Source organism: Hyposmocoma kahamanoa, unplaced genomic scaffold, assembly GCF_003589595.1.
Source record: "Hyposmocoma kahamanoa isolate Upper Pololo Valley unplaced genomic scaffold, ASM358959v1 66, whole genome shotgun sequence".
Classification (NCBI taxonomy): domain Eukaryota; kingdom Metazoa; phylum Arthropoda; class Insecta; order Lepidoptera; family Cosmopterigidae; genus Hyposmocoma; species Hyposmocoma kahamanoa.
Window position 1 is genome coordinate 17188984 of NW_020653854.1, and position 17435 is coordinate 17206418.

General features: G+C 36.7%; 1 protein-coding gene across 1 annotated transcript in view; it reads right to left on the bottom strand.

Moving 5' to 3' along the window:
• Positions 1-17435, bottom strand: part of LOC113232031 — a 215945-nt gene that overhangs the window by 114788 nt on the left and 83722 nt on the right. The window lies entirely within an intron of this gene.

The following is a 17435-nucleotide window of genomic DNA, read 5'->3' on the forward strand; positions in this document are numbered from 1 at the left end:
GCACTTAAGGGAAAATCTAATGAAAAAAATATTCTATAATGTCATTGCAAACAACACTCATGCAAAACTTAAAATTTTAAACAACTCTATGTTATAGTTTACGTTGGACAACATACACAGGCTAAATATTAGTTAGTCATACAGTTTACTTTTTAATAGTGTGAAAAAATACTTGCTGACAAGTAGCATTACAATAACCACTGCACACAAGATCACAACGTGCGGGGATGCCGGTTCAGGCCCCGACTCACCAGAGCCACCTAAGCCCTGCTGTTTATCCTTCGCCGTGAATCGCACAAAGTCCTGCAAATGATTTGGTAACTTTTGAACGTCTCGTTCTTCACCGGCTTCGATAACTTTTATTTTATGTTCGATCACTTGTGGTTCTTGGTAAATGTCTTTCCCGGTCTCTGTCTCGTCCTCAGTTTCTGGATCTTTAATTCCTAATTTTTCCCACCGTTCCCTAGCCTTACATATGAATTCCTTTTCGATTTTATTATTCACTTTGGAATCAAGAAAATCTAAAGATGGCATACTTTTTGACACACTTTTAGAATTAGACGACCCAGGATAATTTGTAATTTTAATGATCTTTTGTTGTTTTCTTTCTTCTCTTGCTGCCATTTGATTAACGTACTCTGAATACATTTTATCGCGGAGGATCTCTTCCTGGCTGCTGCTAAAAACTGATGATAGTTTACTTTTCTCCACTTTTTCTGGGGATTGAGTACTCATAGTGACTTCCTTTTTATGCGATTTGAAATAATTATCATCCGTAATTCTTTCATCAACATCTTCTTTTTTGGATACCATAGGCGCTCTAGGACCTTTGTTTTCTTTAGGAGTCGCATTTGATTTTTGCGTTTCGAGACGATGAATTTCTGCTTCTACTTCTTTTTCTTTTTGCCGAATATAGTCCATTTGTTGCTCGCATAAGTCCTTGGGTAAAGAAGGCCTTCGTGGTCGGGTATCTGAACCTATATGGTCCCTGATGTCGGAACAATATCTATGCATGTTTTGGATAGATGATACATCATTTTCAATATCTTTATTCAGATTACCTGTAGAGTAATGAAAGAATTTTCTTTCATTTCTCATAGAGCGGAATGAACTATCAGTGAAATCAGAGCTTTCGTCACTTTCATAGATTGACGAAGAATAGTTTCTCGGATGAGGAGGAGGGATTGGTTTAGATGAAGTTGAAAATTCTTTGATGGAATTAAATTGATCGTTAATCCTTTTAGACATTCTTTCTATTTGTGAATAACTTTTTTGTATCTGATCTAAACTATGATGATGTTGATGACGCTTGTTCATGACACAATTAAGATTGGTGGTAACATTTGGATCTCGTATTAAAGCAAATAATCTACTTCCGGTTTGAGATTTAAAAGGTACCACAGAGGAATTTTCGGTATGCTCGTTTTCATTTTTTTTTCGGTAATATTCATTGTACCCCCTACGGTCCACAAATTTTTTATGCATATCTACAAGTTGACTAGCGTCCTCTTTAGTTATAACTGTATTGGTTTTCTCCATTAACATTTTCTGGGAAGGAGATAAACAAACGTACACAGGTTCCGTTTTCGTTGGATGCCCGGTCCAATGATCATTATGTGTCTTTTTCAAAGAAGAGTTCCGAGGTTGCACAGGCGGTGGTATTGGATCTTTTTGCTTTGTCGTTAATGAGACCGATTCTATAGATGACACATCTGGCAGGGGATAGTATGGCATATTGGGACTTTTCTGCTGTATTTCCTTAACAGATAAGTCTTCGGTACTTCCTTGATTTGCTAAGTTAGAAGAATTAGTAGGACCGAGAATAGTTATGTTCTGAAGACGTTTGGATACTGATGCCAACTCTTCTAGAATTTGTTCGCCGTAAGGCAAGGATGCTATCTTTCTCACACACAAGTCTCGTAAAGTCCATGGTACTCTAGTGCCAACTTGTGTCTTACTGTTCGTGGATGCCCCTGTAACACATTCAAATACATCCTTAACATGACTTGCTTTTTCATTAGATTGTGAATAGACTGAATTTATGTTGCTATCGCAGGTTTCATCGTGCAGTATGTTAGAAACATCAGTAAGGGACGAGTAGGTTGGGTTATATTTAGCCGTGCACTGGGAGGAACAAACACTGCTGGAAGAATCTTGACGAGTATAATTGTCTTTGGGATTTTCGTTTGAAAATTCTGAGTCAGATTCGACTTCTTTTATCAAATTATTGAAAGCGTCGTTTAGTTCACATTTAAGCACTTTAATTTCTACATCGTAGTTACTATTTGTAGTGATTTCAAATTTATCGGAAATCACCTCAGTATTGCCATTGGAGAATGATTTATTAGCAGCTTCAATTTCTTCTTTGTCTTCGTCTTTTAGTTCTTTCACATATAGGTTAGTTTTAATATTATCAGTAGATAATACAACTATTTCATGTTCACGAAGAACGTTGGTATCATCCTGGTCTTGAGTTAGTATATTTTTGCCTTCTACTACTTCAGTGTCACCAACATTGGCTTTATCTTCCTCTATTTTACAACATTTATTCGCTTCAAAGGCTTCGGGGTCAGACATAAACGATTTCTTGAGCAAACTTTCTGGGTCACTTACTTCTATAATGGGAGTAATCATACGTACAGAAACGTCAGTGTCAATGCCTTCATCTGTTTCGTCGCCAAAGTCATGAATAGAACTAGTACTGCTTGATGAATCTGTTAAGTATACAACTTCAGCTCCAATCATTTTTTCAACAGTTTTAGTAGTCCAATCGCCGCATGCCTCTGTAACTTCAGGTTCTTTCAATTTAGTTCCAACTAAAACACATGGTTGTAGAATTTGTCGTCCGCGGTTAGCCCTTGCTCGTTGGTTGTGGTTAACCAAGACAGGAATAGATTTTGTCGAATATTTTTCAGTTAATTTTTTCTCGTCAATGAATACATCATCATCCAAGTCTTCGACATCACTTTTCTTATCACTCAAATGTGACTGTCGACGAGATGTAATAGATGACTCACTACTTCCTTCTTCATCTATCACATCCAGAACTCGAGGGGGACCAAGTCTAGGTGCTAAAAAATCTTCAGCTAAGCCTTTTTTTCGTAACCTATGTCTAATTTCACGATTTATTATGTGTTCTATTTCTGATCTTATCTCAATAGAGCTTACATCTGGATGAGTTGATAAATTTAAAGTTTGTAAATAATTTCGCAGAGAACGTTCTGCCTCAGGCGTTAACGCTTGTTCTTGACTACACTGTGCAACATTGAGAGGTGTCGTTGTTACTGATAATGTCCCTGTACCGACTTCATTTGGCTGTGAATTGTTACCTGGAATTTCATCAGTATTCTCCCATTCGACATCTGACTCCACGTCAGAAACTAGAGCACTACTTGGTTCAATGGCTAAAGTACTGTCATCCTCAGATAAAGTGTTATCTTCTGCAGTAACTTCAGTAATTTTTGGGGCATCGTCGTTATCTAAACTTTTACTTTTGGTTGTACTATTAAGTTTAGATTTACGATTTTTACATTTTGCGGAATGATCTGGAGATTCTACAACATATGATTCTGAAATCAGAATTTCAGCATTTTCAGTATTCAATTCGTATATTTCGCTCGTTATTGGTTTATTGGCAACTTGTGCTTCATTGTCTATTACTTCACTTGTTGCTAAAGTACAAGCTCCATGCGTCTCAGTTATATTTTGTACACCACTATCAGTTTGTAAATCACTACTATTATTGTTTAAATCTTGACAATCGATGTAATCTCGAGGATCACTTATTTCGTTATTGTAAGAAGTGCTTACTTCTGGTAAATTTTCACATTTCATTTCCTCTTCTACATCGTCATTCAGACTACAGTTGCTACTTTTAACATTGCATGATTCAACCGATTTACTCACATCACTGTTATTTTTATTATTTTCATTACGATTACTTTTATTTTTTCTTTTGTTTTTATTATTTTTACGACGCTTGGGCCTATCAGGCATGCTGAATGATATGTTTTACACTGTTATCACTAACACCACGTTATCATAATCACAGAACACACGACGTCCAATCAAATTTCACGGTACCGGTGACTAGTGCGTGGGAGTAGTAAAATTGACAAGAATCTTCTCAGCGTTGAAAGGGATTCGCGTAGTTCGTTTTCCTGGGTCACGAAAGGGTTGGCGGGACGGCGCAGATAGAATCGGGCTCGAGTTTAGCGGTTGTAATTTTCTTTTCATTAAGCGGTAGCCGGCCGCAGCAGTCGCGCGCTCGTGCGGCTTTACTGATAATTATAAATGGGTTGAAGTACGCGACCGTGCGCCGTAGACTTTATTTTTACGCGGAGACGTGTATGCGAGTGGTGCGCGCGCGACGACCGGCGCTCAACCACGAAGGGAGTCCACCGGCGCGGGCTGCGCAGCGCCACCGGCACCGCCGCCGCTCACACTCACGCGTCGCGTCTGTATTATCATTATCCAACACTATGCAAATTAGATGGGAACTGCTAATTAATATTGCACACACACTCCTTTACTGATTTAAGGAGGAACCTAACGGAGCAAAAATTTGAAACAATGAATCGTAAGCGCTTATTAGGATTTCTATGAGGTCCCGTGGCGAATAGTAAATAGTTCAGACGCTCATCACATATAGTGCGCATACAGTTTATGTGGCTAGGGTGACTATTGTTAGTTATATAACACATTACTTCTAACATAATGATCAATTTGTTACACACATTTTTGATTCTAACCGCGAAGACTTAAAGTCATTGTAGCATCATACTTGTAGATATATTATGTACAAACCAATACAAATTTTTATAACTACTGTAATTTAATGCGTGTTAATTGGTATTTTTATATAACAAATGCTTGTATTTCGATTTTCATTATTTTGAAACATAATTACACTACCCATACGATTCACTTAAATTCTCTAATTCACGTGGTTTATAAACAACACGTTTTGTGTAAAAAGTGAAAGTTACAAGCGATACTGGTACCAATATACCACTTAAAAGCTTCCGTATCATGAAGCTAGAACGCAGTTGAGACTAAAAGTGGACTAACTAGGCAGTTACCTAGTCCCGTTTAGCTAGATCTAGACTGATTGACCACTTCCCCCGCAACGTAGTTCCGCGGAATCAAATGTTCATCTAGTTGCTTGTCTTCTAATACCTATGTATGAATTGTGGACAAATGGAATACTGGAACTCGTTTTTCCTCAGGAATTGGAATCCCATATCAAGCCGAGGACAAAAATAAAGAAAACAGAAAGGAATTTACAACTAACACTGTATTTTTGTTTCAATTGAAATATATCTTGTTCCTAATAAACATAAGACACTTTAGTACGTCATTAGGCAAAATGAACGGATATTTCGAGAACGGTTATGATTGTTCCGGTAGATGTGATAAAAGACCGTTGCTAATGCACGCTTCCCGTTTTAAAAAAGGGATCGATAAACGCTTCTCAATAAATACATTTACGTCTTAATAGAAATACATACATTTTAGTAAATATACTTATATGACAATAAAATAAAAAAAGCCGTGATAGCCTGATGGTTTGACCTACTGCTTCTCAACCAGAAAGTCGTGGGTACGAATCCGGGCTCGCACCTCGTAGTTTCTCGGAAGTTATGTGCTAAATTAAATTTGTAATTTTCATGAGCTTTTCGATGAAGGAAAACATCGTGATGAAACCTGCACGTTCAAGAAGGTTCACAACCCTCGGAAAACGTGTGAAGTCCCCAACCCGCATTGAGCCAGCGTGGCGGACTATGGCCTAAACCCTCGTCAGAAAGGAGACCCGTGCCCAGCAGTGGGACATATAAATTAAATAAAAGTTAAACATATAAAAGTTAAAATTATTTTCATCATGAACCCATGATGAAAATAATTTTAACTCTTTTATTTAAAAAAACCCGAAGTTAGCTCCCGTTCGCTGTGTTCGTTGCCGTGGGCTCCTCAACGTTCATTTCAACACACAATATGGAAGTCCTCGTCAAAACTAATAATACGAGCCCAAACACAAGGTAACTGTTGTCCACTGTTAAGGAGTTCCTCTTATCTGTCTGCCATTTCCATCATCAGATCAGTCCTGTTGTCCATTATAACATTTTACTATCATTGGAATTTCATCAATGCGCCAAGTTTTATTGAAATAAATTAAAAAACTGGGAGAAATTCAATAAACTGAATTCATCCCCTAATTAGCTACCATTCAAAGTGGAACATCTTTTTCAAATTTTAATGTGACCACTACTGAGGTACTCCCTGTTGAACAAAAAAAGAATAATCGAAATCAGTTCACAAATGTTGTTGTAATCGCGTAACATACCCACAAAAACTGTCAAATTGAGAACTTCTTCCTATTTTTAAATCGGTTAAAAATGACGTATTTACGAGTACATTCAACAGAAATTTAACACTATATTCCCACTGACGCCAAACGTCCTTTAGTTACTACCTACGGTATCCAAGAGCACCAAGTGTCTAAAAAAAAACAACGGGAATTGAGATTTTCTTACGCGCACTCATAGCCCCGCACTAGGGAAATCCTGTACCGCGGGTGCCGTGGACGTAGACATAGACAATCACAAGTTACACCTAAACTTCGAGCCGTCGTCTACATAGCATTTTCTGCCAACGGAATGTGACAATTTGTAAAGCTTGGAAAACTTAAATTAAGCGTTAAGCTGTGATTAGAACACGGTTTTCCTTTAACGTTAAATTGAACTGCATTTTCTCATGGCATGAGTATTTTTATAACCAACTAGCGTATTTCGAGAAATATCTAGTACCTGTTGAACTTATCGTTCACAGTTTAAATTATCTATTGCCGAAGCTTGTACCGAAATAGACGAGTGCCCTGCCAATTACGTGTTACGTCTTTCAATATCAAATCTTATAGCGCCAACCACGTGCCAATAATATTAAAAAAGTATTTTGTAACTGTAAAGGGAATCAAAGAAAACGTGCAATAGTACGAGGCTGTAGTATAACAGAACGGAATTTATGATGTAATTCTTATTCCAAGTTGCAAATTTGTATTTTCCAAGGGGTGGAGTCCTGGTGACCTGAAATATAAACCTGAAATATGAATCCGGTTTATTGCATTTCACTCACTTTCCGCTAACCGATTTCAAGAAAACTTAGCAAATAGATGTAATTCCTCAAACTGTTGAGGTCAGTTTTTTTTTGTTATTATTTTAAATTCATGATTCCTTTGTATATTGGTTCAAAGCATACAAAGACTAACTCATGGATTCTAGAGCTAATTATCTTATTTTGGTTCAAAATAATTTCTACAATTACGTATATTATACGTATTTATTTCTCTTCTTTCTTTACGCAAACTCAGTGTCTACTATTTTGTAAAGTGTATGTTTTAGATTTCTTAATAGGTTCAAATTTGTTTTTATAAAAATTTCAAGGCAAAATGGATTTTTATTGTAAGAATAATGGTAACCGAAAATCGAGTCATTTTTTACAAAAATTTTATCATTTGTAATAGTATAACATATTCTGGTATGATTTTATGAAACAACTGTCTTTACACCTCCGGGTAACTTTGTAACAAAAGTAAGAAATACAGATTTCTCATAGATGGCACTACGGCAACAAAAAGTTGTTAAAAACTAAAAAGAAAGATCTGCAAAAGCGCATAGAAAAATTCGTAAGGTCTGCTGGTTCGTTCCATAGCTCAGTTGGGAGAGCGAGTCACGGTATACTGAAGGCACTAGATCGCATCCAGCTGGATCTAAGTATTTTTTCTTATGTACACTTGATCTAAGCTTAAGTAGATATTCTTAAACTAATGCTTGCAAAGCCAAAGGCACTATCAATTTAATCATTGGTTTAAGACATAGGTTCCCAAACTTTTTCGCTTAGGCAAGATAAAAACAATTCAACGCCCATCACCACAAAAAAATAATTGAAAACACGTATTTATTATGTTAACTGAACACAAAAAATCACAAGAAAAAAAAACATTTGTAGTATAGTTTATATTATAGATAATTATAAAAAAATAAAAGAGGTTTTTTTTCAAAAGCACTCCCTGGACAGAATTAACGCCTCTCAATTGATTACGGGGAGCCTCGGAACTACGTCTCTTCTCAGCCTACTAGGGGGCAGTAAGGACTACTTTCGGAAACTATGGTTTATAGGTACTTAAGTTTAGTGCAAGTGGACATCAGTGTTCGATGTTTGTATTCATAATTACAAGAAAATAGCGGAGTAATTTCACAAAAAATAATTGAATATCATGGTAGTAAAACATTGAATTATGCAGTAAACTTAACATTGACTTAACTATGAAAGTAAATTCCAACAATAGCAAACTTAACAGATGAGCCCGAAATCAAAATAAAACACCAAAATTCGATGACGAGTCGAGTCTACCAATAAATTTATTAAAATCCTGTTAATCACAATCTGCTTAGCAAGAAATATTTTAATCCGATTAACAAAGCGTAAAAGGTAATCCAAAATCAAAATTTTGAGTAGAAATTTTGTTAAACTGCTTAGTCAGTTTTAATGGCTCCGATTAAGGGAGAATTAAATGATTTTAGAAATAAAATTATCTTAAGGAAATTATCAATTCAGCAATACCTTGCTGTTCCAACGTTTTATATTAATTTCAAATGTAAACTTCAAAGATTTACTTTCTTATCGTTATATTTATAGTAAGTAATCTTAAAGCAATCAGGAATTTGATGTAGATACTTATTTGTCATCTTAATAATATTGTTATAAATATTTGAAACATGACTTAGAAGAGAAAGTGGGTCTTTTAATAACTTTAAATAACTTTTTTATAAAAATAAAATCGTTGTCAAAAGTTAACGTATCCGCTTTCAGTTTATTACTATTTGTCACTACTACTAAATAAGATAATTAGAATCCTCTAGAATCCACGAGGTACACTCGCCTTTATATGCTTTGAATCAATATAAAAAGGAATAATGAATTGAAAATAATAACTGTCTTAGAAAAAGAAAACCGATCTTAACAGTTTGTGTAATTACATCTAATTGCCAAGTTTTATTGAAATCGGTTACCGGAAAGTGCGCAAAACCGGATTCACCCCTAGGTTGCCACCCTACCAGGTGTAATATTTTCTTAAAATTTAAATGGGACCACTACTGAGGTACTCAACAAAAAAAGAATCATCAAAATCGGTTCACAAATGCCATAACATACCTAAATGCCTTAACATACAAAAAAACTCGAATTGAAGTATCCTCCTTTTTTGAATTGACCTTTGTGGAATTACATCTATTTGCCAAGTTTTGTTCAAATCGATTAACGGAAAGTGGATGAAATACAAAAACCCGGAGTCATCCTCTTATTTGCTACTCATGGAATATTTTCTTTTTTTTTTAAAAAAAACAATAAGTGCGCATTTGACCTCCATCTCACCTGGTGGAAAGTGCTGATGAGGTCGACGATGTACCATGCACATCTAAGTAATGTCTATTCACTATTGCCTTGAAAAGGTCCAAGTTATAGCGTTCGGGGAATAAGTCCGCAGGTAGAGAATTCCATTCTCTAGCCGCTCGCCATATAAATGTGGAAGCGAAACGCATCGTGCGAACCCTGGGAATATCCACAACTTATGGGTGGAATCCCAGCCCACGTCTAGTCTCCCGATGATGGAAAGGGGAAGACGGAATCAAATTATGCAATTCAATTTCACACTCTTCGTCATATATCCTGTAGAATAGCGATAAGCAAACAACTTAACGGCGGTGTTCAAGGCTCTGCAGCTTCGTCTTCACTAATTCAGAGTCACCTATACTTAAGCCTCTTGGCACGCTTGTCGATTGAATCAAAGGTGGCCAGGTGGTATTTAGCAGAGCCATCCCATAAGTGACAGCAGTACTCCATACACGATCGGGCTTAGTACAGCTGAAGCAACTGTCCCGGTGTGAAGCAACGCCTCACCTTGGAAGGGATGCCAAGCTTCCTGACTGCATTTTTAGCCATGGATTTAATGTATCTGCCGAAGTTCAGATTGGACGACAAGTCCATTCCAAATAGCTGGAGAGGGTCAGCTATCGATATGAATATATCATGAACAGTTAGAGTCAGGTAAAAGGGACTCCGTTTTGTGGAGAGTAGACACGGTTGCGTTTAGGTAGCATTAAATTTGACAGGATTGTCATCGCCTCAATCGGAGAATGCCTTAAGTGTTTCAAACTCAAACGACTAACTTTGGACTCTCGACAAGACTGGATTTCTTCTCCACTGACCCTTGCATTGATTAAGTACCTGTTCAAAACTTTGTAGTCATCAGCATACCCAAAGGCATCTGGAAATAACATATCATTGATATGCAGCAGTAAGAGACTTGCGGACAATACGGAATCCTGAGGAACTCTATCTATCGCCCAATATTCCGAAGAGTAGTCTTCTAAGAGCACTCGAATCGAATGTTCACTCAAGAAATCCGAGATTCAATTGCAAAGCTCAGTGGGAAACCCATAAGAGGGAAGCTTGCTTAAAAGGCTTGCGTGCCAGACCCTGTCCAAGGCTTTAGAAATATCTAAAGACACTGCAAGGGCTTCGCCATGTCTTCCTATAGCCTCGCTCCATATATGAGATGCGTACACAAGAAGATCCCCAGTAGATCGCCCTTGTCGGAATCCGTACTGGCAATCACTGAGGAAGTCGATGTATTCAAGGTATATCAGGAGACGGTTATTAAGTACACGTTCCATGCTCTTGCAGAGTATGGAGGTGACTGATATAGGTCGATAATTGACAGGGTCAGCTCTGCTTCCTTTTTTGGGCACAGGTTGCACGTTTGCAAGCTTCCACGAACTGGAAAGTACACCAGTGAGAGGCGATACAAACGTGTGAGAATAGTTACGCAGGACTATTGCTGGAATCCTATCTGGCCCGCTGGCTTTATTTACGTCTAAACTTCGCAGAGTTCTGAGCACCTCTTTTTGGTGTATGTGAACTGGCACCACACTGCGGCCAGTGTGAGGTAAACAATGTGGTAGTTTCCCTGCGGCATCGAGACGTGAATTTTCTGCAAAGAGTGAGGCCAAAATATTCGCCTTCTTCAGTCAACCGTGACCATGGGACCTGTAAAGGGCCCGAAACGTCGGTTTGTTTGAAAAAACAAATATACGCGATTTAAATCCGGAAAAATAGTTTCATTCCTATGTATAACAATCGCGAAAACCTAAGAACTCGATATTCGCCTTCTCTTCGGCAGTATGAGCCAGCGAGCCATCCGGCCTCAGCAGAAGTGGTAAGGAAAGGCGGCTAAAGTTTCATTCAATCGCTTTGGCAAAGGATCAAAAAGACTTGCTGCCTGCTGGAAAAAAGGCAAGTTTGGACCCTTTGCGGCGCATTGGTCGAACTTTTGCCCTGCGTAACACTCTTTTGCACTTCTTGGCGGCCTTATTAAAAGCTTTCTTCGGATTCCGAGTGCTAGGAGCTTTGCGTAGTCGAGCATCTGTCCAAGTTTGGTACGCCGACCGCTTTTGTGCTTCAGCATGGCTACAGTCAGCGCTAAACCAAGGACGAGCTTGGAGTCCATTGGGTACATCAGAGTAAGATATGTAATACTCCATACCCAAACGCAAGACCTCGACTACAGCATCAGCACAGCTCGACGAAACTCCTTCAAATTTGAATGGTGTTACTACTGAGATACACTCTTAGCAACAAAAAAAGAATCATCGAAATCGGTTCATAAATGTCGGAGTAATGGCGTAACATATATACAAAAAAAACTGTCGAATGAGAATACAATAAACTTTGTAGGTTTGCATTTCTCTTTTTAATATTTGGCAAAAAGGAAACGTAGAAGAAACAAAATAAATTAGGAATAATATGTACATATTTCTTGTCAATACTTGTTACACATACCAACGGAGTTTGGCAAAAGAAACATTCAATTAAATTCGTAAATGGGTCAAGACGAGACTTTCTTCGAACACATAAAAATGTTTTAAATCCGTGTCTGAAACTACGCTCATTCAAGCGTCAAGAACAGCTGTAGATCTATTCAAATGCTAGGTGCAGGTATTCTTAGATTGATAAATACGTACCAAGCAGAGATGTATAGGTACTTGAATTATGAAAGAAAAGGTTAAATGTAAATAGAAAATGAATTACTTCTGTGAATAAATTCCCGATAAATGTAACAAAACTGAGTATTTAAAAACGTAGTGATGCTTGTAAAAACTAACTAAATTTTTTTTTAAATAATTTCAAGTGACGGGATGAACAAGCCCTGCACCTGATGGTGAGCTACATGCCTGTCCATAACAGTTGCTGTGCCACTCAGAGCTTTAAATCGCAAAGATCTAAGAGAGGGGCACTGCCACTGCGCCCGTCACCCTGAGACATAAGTTGACAAGTCCCATGAGCCTGTTTCACCAGCACCCTTACCCTTCAAAACCGGAACACAGTAATGCTGACATTACAGCTTGGCAGCAGAAATAGGTAAGGTGGCAGTACTTCAATGGACGAACTCTTTCACAAGGAGCTCTGCTGTTCTATGAAATTATAAAATATACATTTGTGTTTACTTGTAAGTCTGCCAGAATATATAAATGACTATAGAAATATAATATTAACACCACAAAAGTTTTTATGTCGGTCAAGATAATATACAACAGATTAATTTAAAAAAATCGAGTACGTGAAATTTCAAAATTCCCTAAGTAAATAGTTATAAGTGCTCTTTTGACGATAACGACACGGTGATTACGCTGATTAGCGATGTGACATGTTTATTAATAATTGTTTTTTTTTTCATATTGTAATGCAATTTAATTTTAATCTGTGACATTTGAATAATATTGTACACTTTAACTGGTAGACTATAGAGCACAAACCTAAGTTTTAGGACCCTATGTAATTACCTATAGTTCTTCTTCTTCCAATTCTTAATGTCTATTTTTAACTGACTTCAAAAGAAGGAGATAGTTCTCAATGCGACTGTCTTTTTTTCTGTATGTTATGCGGTTACTCCGACATTGGTGAACCGATTTCGATGATTTCTTTTTTGTTGGAAAGGGGGCACCAGTTTTGGTCCCCCAAGTTACAATTTGAATAAAATATTCCACCTATAATGTCCACTTGCACTGAACTTAAGTACTTAAACCAATGCTTGCAATGCAAAAGACACTCTTAATACGTGTTAAAAGTGTCTTATCAAGTTAAGTTTACATAAGGGTGGCTAGTTAGGGAATCAATCTAGTTTATTGAATTTCACCAACTTTCCGTTAGTCGGTTTCAATGAAACTTGACATATTTTGAGGTTAGTATTTATTTATAAAAAAGCTATAATTAATAATATAAAAATTTATATGAAAAAATGGAAAAACAACGGTACAAGTAGGTTACATTTACATGAATAATATTGGAAATAAATGGAATATTGTCCTTTACGAGGGAAAGTATTGTGTACTGACCTTGAAGGTCAGGTAGGTAATACGTTTTACCTCGTCATTGTATTAAGTACGACGTAGATTAATTCGTAGAGCGAAAATAAATAGCTGAATATGAATGTTATTTAATTCTTCTCAATATAACTAACTAAGTACTAACGTATACTACAGAATAGTTTAGCTTAGTTTATTTTATTTCTCTCAATATTACAAATTTCATTCAAATACAATTACATGTCATTTCATACTACTCTTCGAAATAATGATTAATAATTATATAATAGAAAGTCATAACTACACAATAGTACATATACAAAATCAACATAATTAGTGAAACTAAATAAATAATTGAATTAAACTAACAATGTCAAGTGCATACTGGAAAATGTCAATATGGATTCTTAATAACTAATAAATGTATATTAAAGTATAATAATACGGTGAATGTCATATTCATTAATAAATATAATAATTTAATTATTTATTATAAGTACTTTGAATGTACCCTGTTACCCAGTAAAGGGACTTTTCTGAGTAAAGGGAATAGATGAGCAGCAGAGGACAAGTGAAGCGAAACATGTTTTCGAGTCAATTACAGTTTTCAATTCAGAAATACAACCCGGTAAAAGTGTAAAAATAATAGAAAACCAGTCGCAAAATAATGTTCGTCCCATTTCCGTTGCGCACATTTTTTCAACGGTTTGTTACGACGCAACATTAATAAATTGCTTGGTTTTTTTCGCGACACAATACAATAAAAACGCATTCGTAATATTTTTCTCGTCGAGTCTGGAAAACAAACGGACGTCCCGAATCGTGGTGCATGACATAATCGCCGTATAGATCCGGGCCACTGTGCCAAACGGCGCACACGACGCACAGCGCCGCAGCCGGTCGGCTAGCTGATGCCGCCTTTTTGGCACGCACTCAAAGGGTTATAAGGTGAATGTGTCGAGTGCACGCGCTCGGCCACCGTATTTTACTCCACGAAATAAAATAAATAAAGAACATATGAACGTGACAAAATGTACCAGGGACTTATGGGAAATGAACAGACAATTTTCGAATTTCCAGTCTCACTCGCCTACTCTTTGCTTTTCCGTGGTAAATGAAGCATAAATATTTGTTGCGTTTAAAACAAACGTCACAACAGAATAACGAATATAAAAATCCTAACTATCTTTGACGTGGGCTAGGACATTTTCTCTGAAGCTAGATAATTCATTCATACACGAAATGTGGAGATTCATGAATATGAGATAATCTTAGGGTCGTATTCTAGAATTCTACTCAATGCTCAAGTCAGGATTTGAGTATGGTTTAAAGCACTCGAAATCATACTCAAGTCCCTGCCATTAGGGTCGTATTTCCAGTGCTTGTGTTTCGAGTGCAATCCTGACTTGAGCATTGAGTAGAGTTCTAGAATACGACCCTATGTGTTATTATTATATTAATATTATTATCTCAGAACACGTGAGAAAATATTTATGTATGTACGTGTCAAATAATAAGTTTGGCTATCCGAAGGGTAAACGTTTACGTCTCTGTCTGGATGTCTCTCGATAAAATTTTCTACCTTAATAAGAGAGCTAAAGGTGGAAAATCTTTTTTTGTTTTTGTTTTCACTCTCTTTTTTCAATAATAAGTATTTAGTTGACCAAAAAATCTGTGCGTTATCAAAGTATAAATGAAAAACTTTAAAAAATATATAAAACTTTAATCAGTTGGGTATGTTAATTTTCAATCTTTAGTCATTTCACGGGTAACTTAGAATTTCCTTTCTTAATAATTCCTGTCTTATAAAATACAGCACTTAGGTGTCGTTTTATGGTATCTTCGTTATCAAAGTCTTAGAGTGGTTGGTTACAGACGGTGACTTTTAGCACTTGCGATTTACAGGCGATTGCATATCGATGCAAACGCGCTACTGCATCGATTCAAACGCGCTTATAAATCCCAAGTGTAGCGAGTAGTACCTAGTGTGAACTGCTTAAAATCGCGCGCGTGTGTAAAGGTAGACGATTAGCAAATGCATCGTCGCCGTGTGCAACCGCTCTTATGCATTTAAAGAATTTAGTTAATACCGAAACAAGTGAAAATCTGAAGGGCCTATGTCGAGCGAATACGGTAATAAGATGTGGTAACCCATCTCAACACAACAACAAGCTTGGCAGTATAATAATAATAGTAAGCTTATATACAGTCCCATTGCTGGGCACTGGTCTCCTCTCACAATGAGAAGGACTTGGGCTGTAGTACCCACGCGGGCCCAATACGGATTGGGAATTTCACACACATCATGATATTCCTTTGCAGATGTGTGCAGGTTTCCTCACGATGTTTTCCTTCATCAAAACACTCATGGTAAATTTCCAATTAAATTTCGCAAATAAATTCCGAAAAACTCGGAGGTGCAAGCCCGGATTTGAACCTACGACCTCTGCTTCAGAGGCAGTAGATCAAACCATTAGACTACCACGGCTGCAGTTTTGCATTATCATGATGAAATATAGCAACTTTACGATTTGAGCGTTTTTCGTTCAGTTTAGAACTTTCCCGCCTATACATAACATGCGTGCTAGAATATTATTTTTTAAATGACCACAGAAAATATAACATTTCAAATTTTTTTTTAAGTTAGCTAGTGGTAAAAGCCCCACGGACTTTTTAGCCAACTCATTATATTGCTTCCTTTATCAAATGACATGTTAATATTCAAATTTTTTCTTATAGTTAATGCCTCTAATAAATGTTTATCTTTCTTTAAATTAAGTACCCAGATATTATCTTTTGGAATTGCTATTTGTATGGCGCAACATACTGTGAATAAATTTATAAGACAAATCAAAATGTAATTTTTTAAATGTTTATGACGATGCTAACATGGTAACACACTGTCAACAAACCAACAGACTAATTATTCTCATTACGAAAATGAGCAAGATTCAAGAAATTACAAAAACAATTTAAATAAAAATGAGGTATTGTTAATTTCTAATCACTGGGTGTTTAGGTACTCAGTTTTTTGGACTGCAAATTTGAACGTTCAAGTACATGATGTGAGGTACAATTTCCAATAAAGAATACAGTCAATGCTGCCAGATCTAATTTCTAAAAATTCGTAAAGTAACTTGCCTCTAGAAAGATCGGAAGATCTACAGACATACTTTTTTATCTCTCACCACTTGGAATTACACTAGTCTTAAACCTAGATCCAAAGACTTCCTAGTTCAGTGTCAGTTACTCGTGACAGGCGGTGTGACGTTTTTTATATTATTATACTTATTTTAGTTAAATAAAAGATACTTTTTATTGCACTTTTTGTAAAAAGTAGTAACTATGTTCAGTTTGTATCGGTTTATTTTTTAAATTTATTTTACGACATTGGGTTTAAATCTTTCAGTCGAAATATTTGTTTGGGTGGACGGAACATAAGTCTAGAGATTTGTCATTAATTTCTGTGTGTTAAGCTATAATTCCATAGAACTACGGATAAAAGCATAGGTCTGGCATCACTGCTATGTAGGTTAATTGAATAATATAGAAATATTACAAATACCTACATTGATGCAGTTACTCTAACGAACAGGTCAAACGAAGGGTCGTCGCATCGCTAGCGCAAAATTTCACTTGCTAATGCTTACTGACCGAACGTAATGCATATCTTGCTCTCTATGCCAAGTAGAAATAGCTGAGAAGATAATACGCATATATGGCCAAATGCAAATGAGAACTATTGCATGACATACTTTTGGTGCAGCAAAAATAGACTGTCAATGTATAGGACAATGCATATGGTGAGTCAAAAGAACGTTGCATAGGTGATGTCGGCATTCAACCGATAAATAAGTAATAAATAAAATAGTTTTAGTAGCAGTAGAGCTCTTTATGAAAGAGTTTGTCCAGAGAAGTACTGCCACCTTACCTATTTCTGCTGCCAAGCAGTAACATGAGCATTAATGCGTTTCAGCATCGAAAGGTAAGGGCGCTGGTGAAATTACATGCACACGG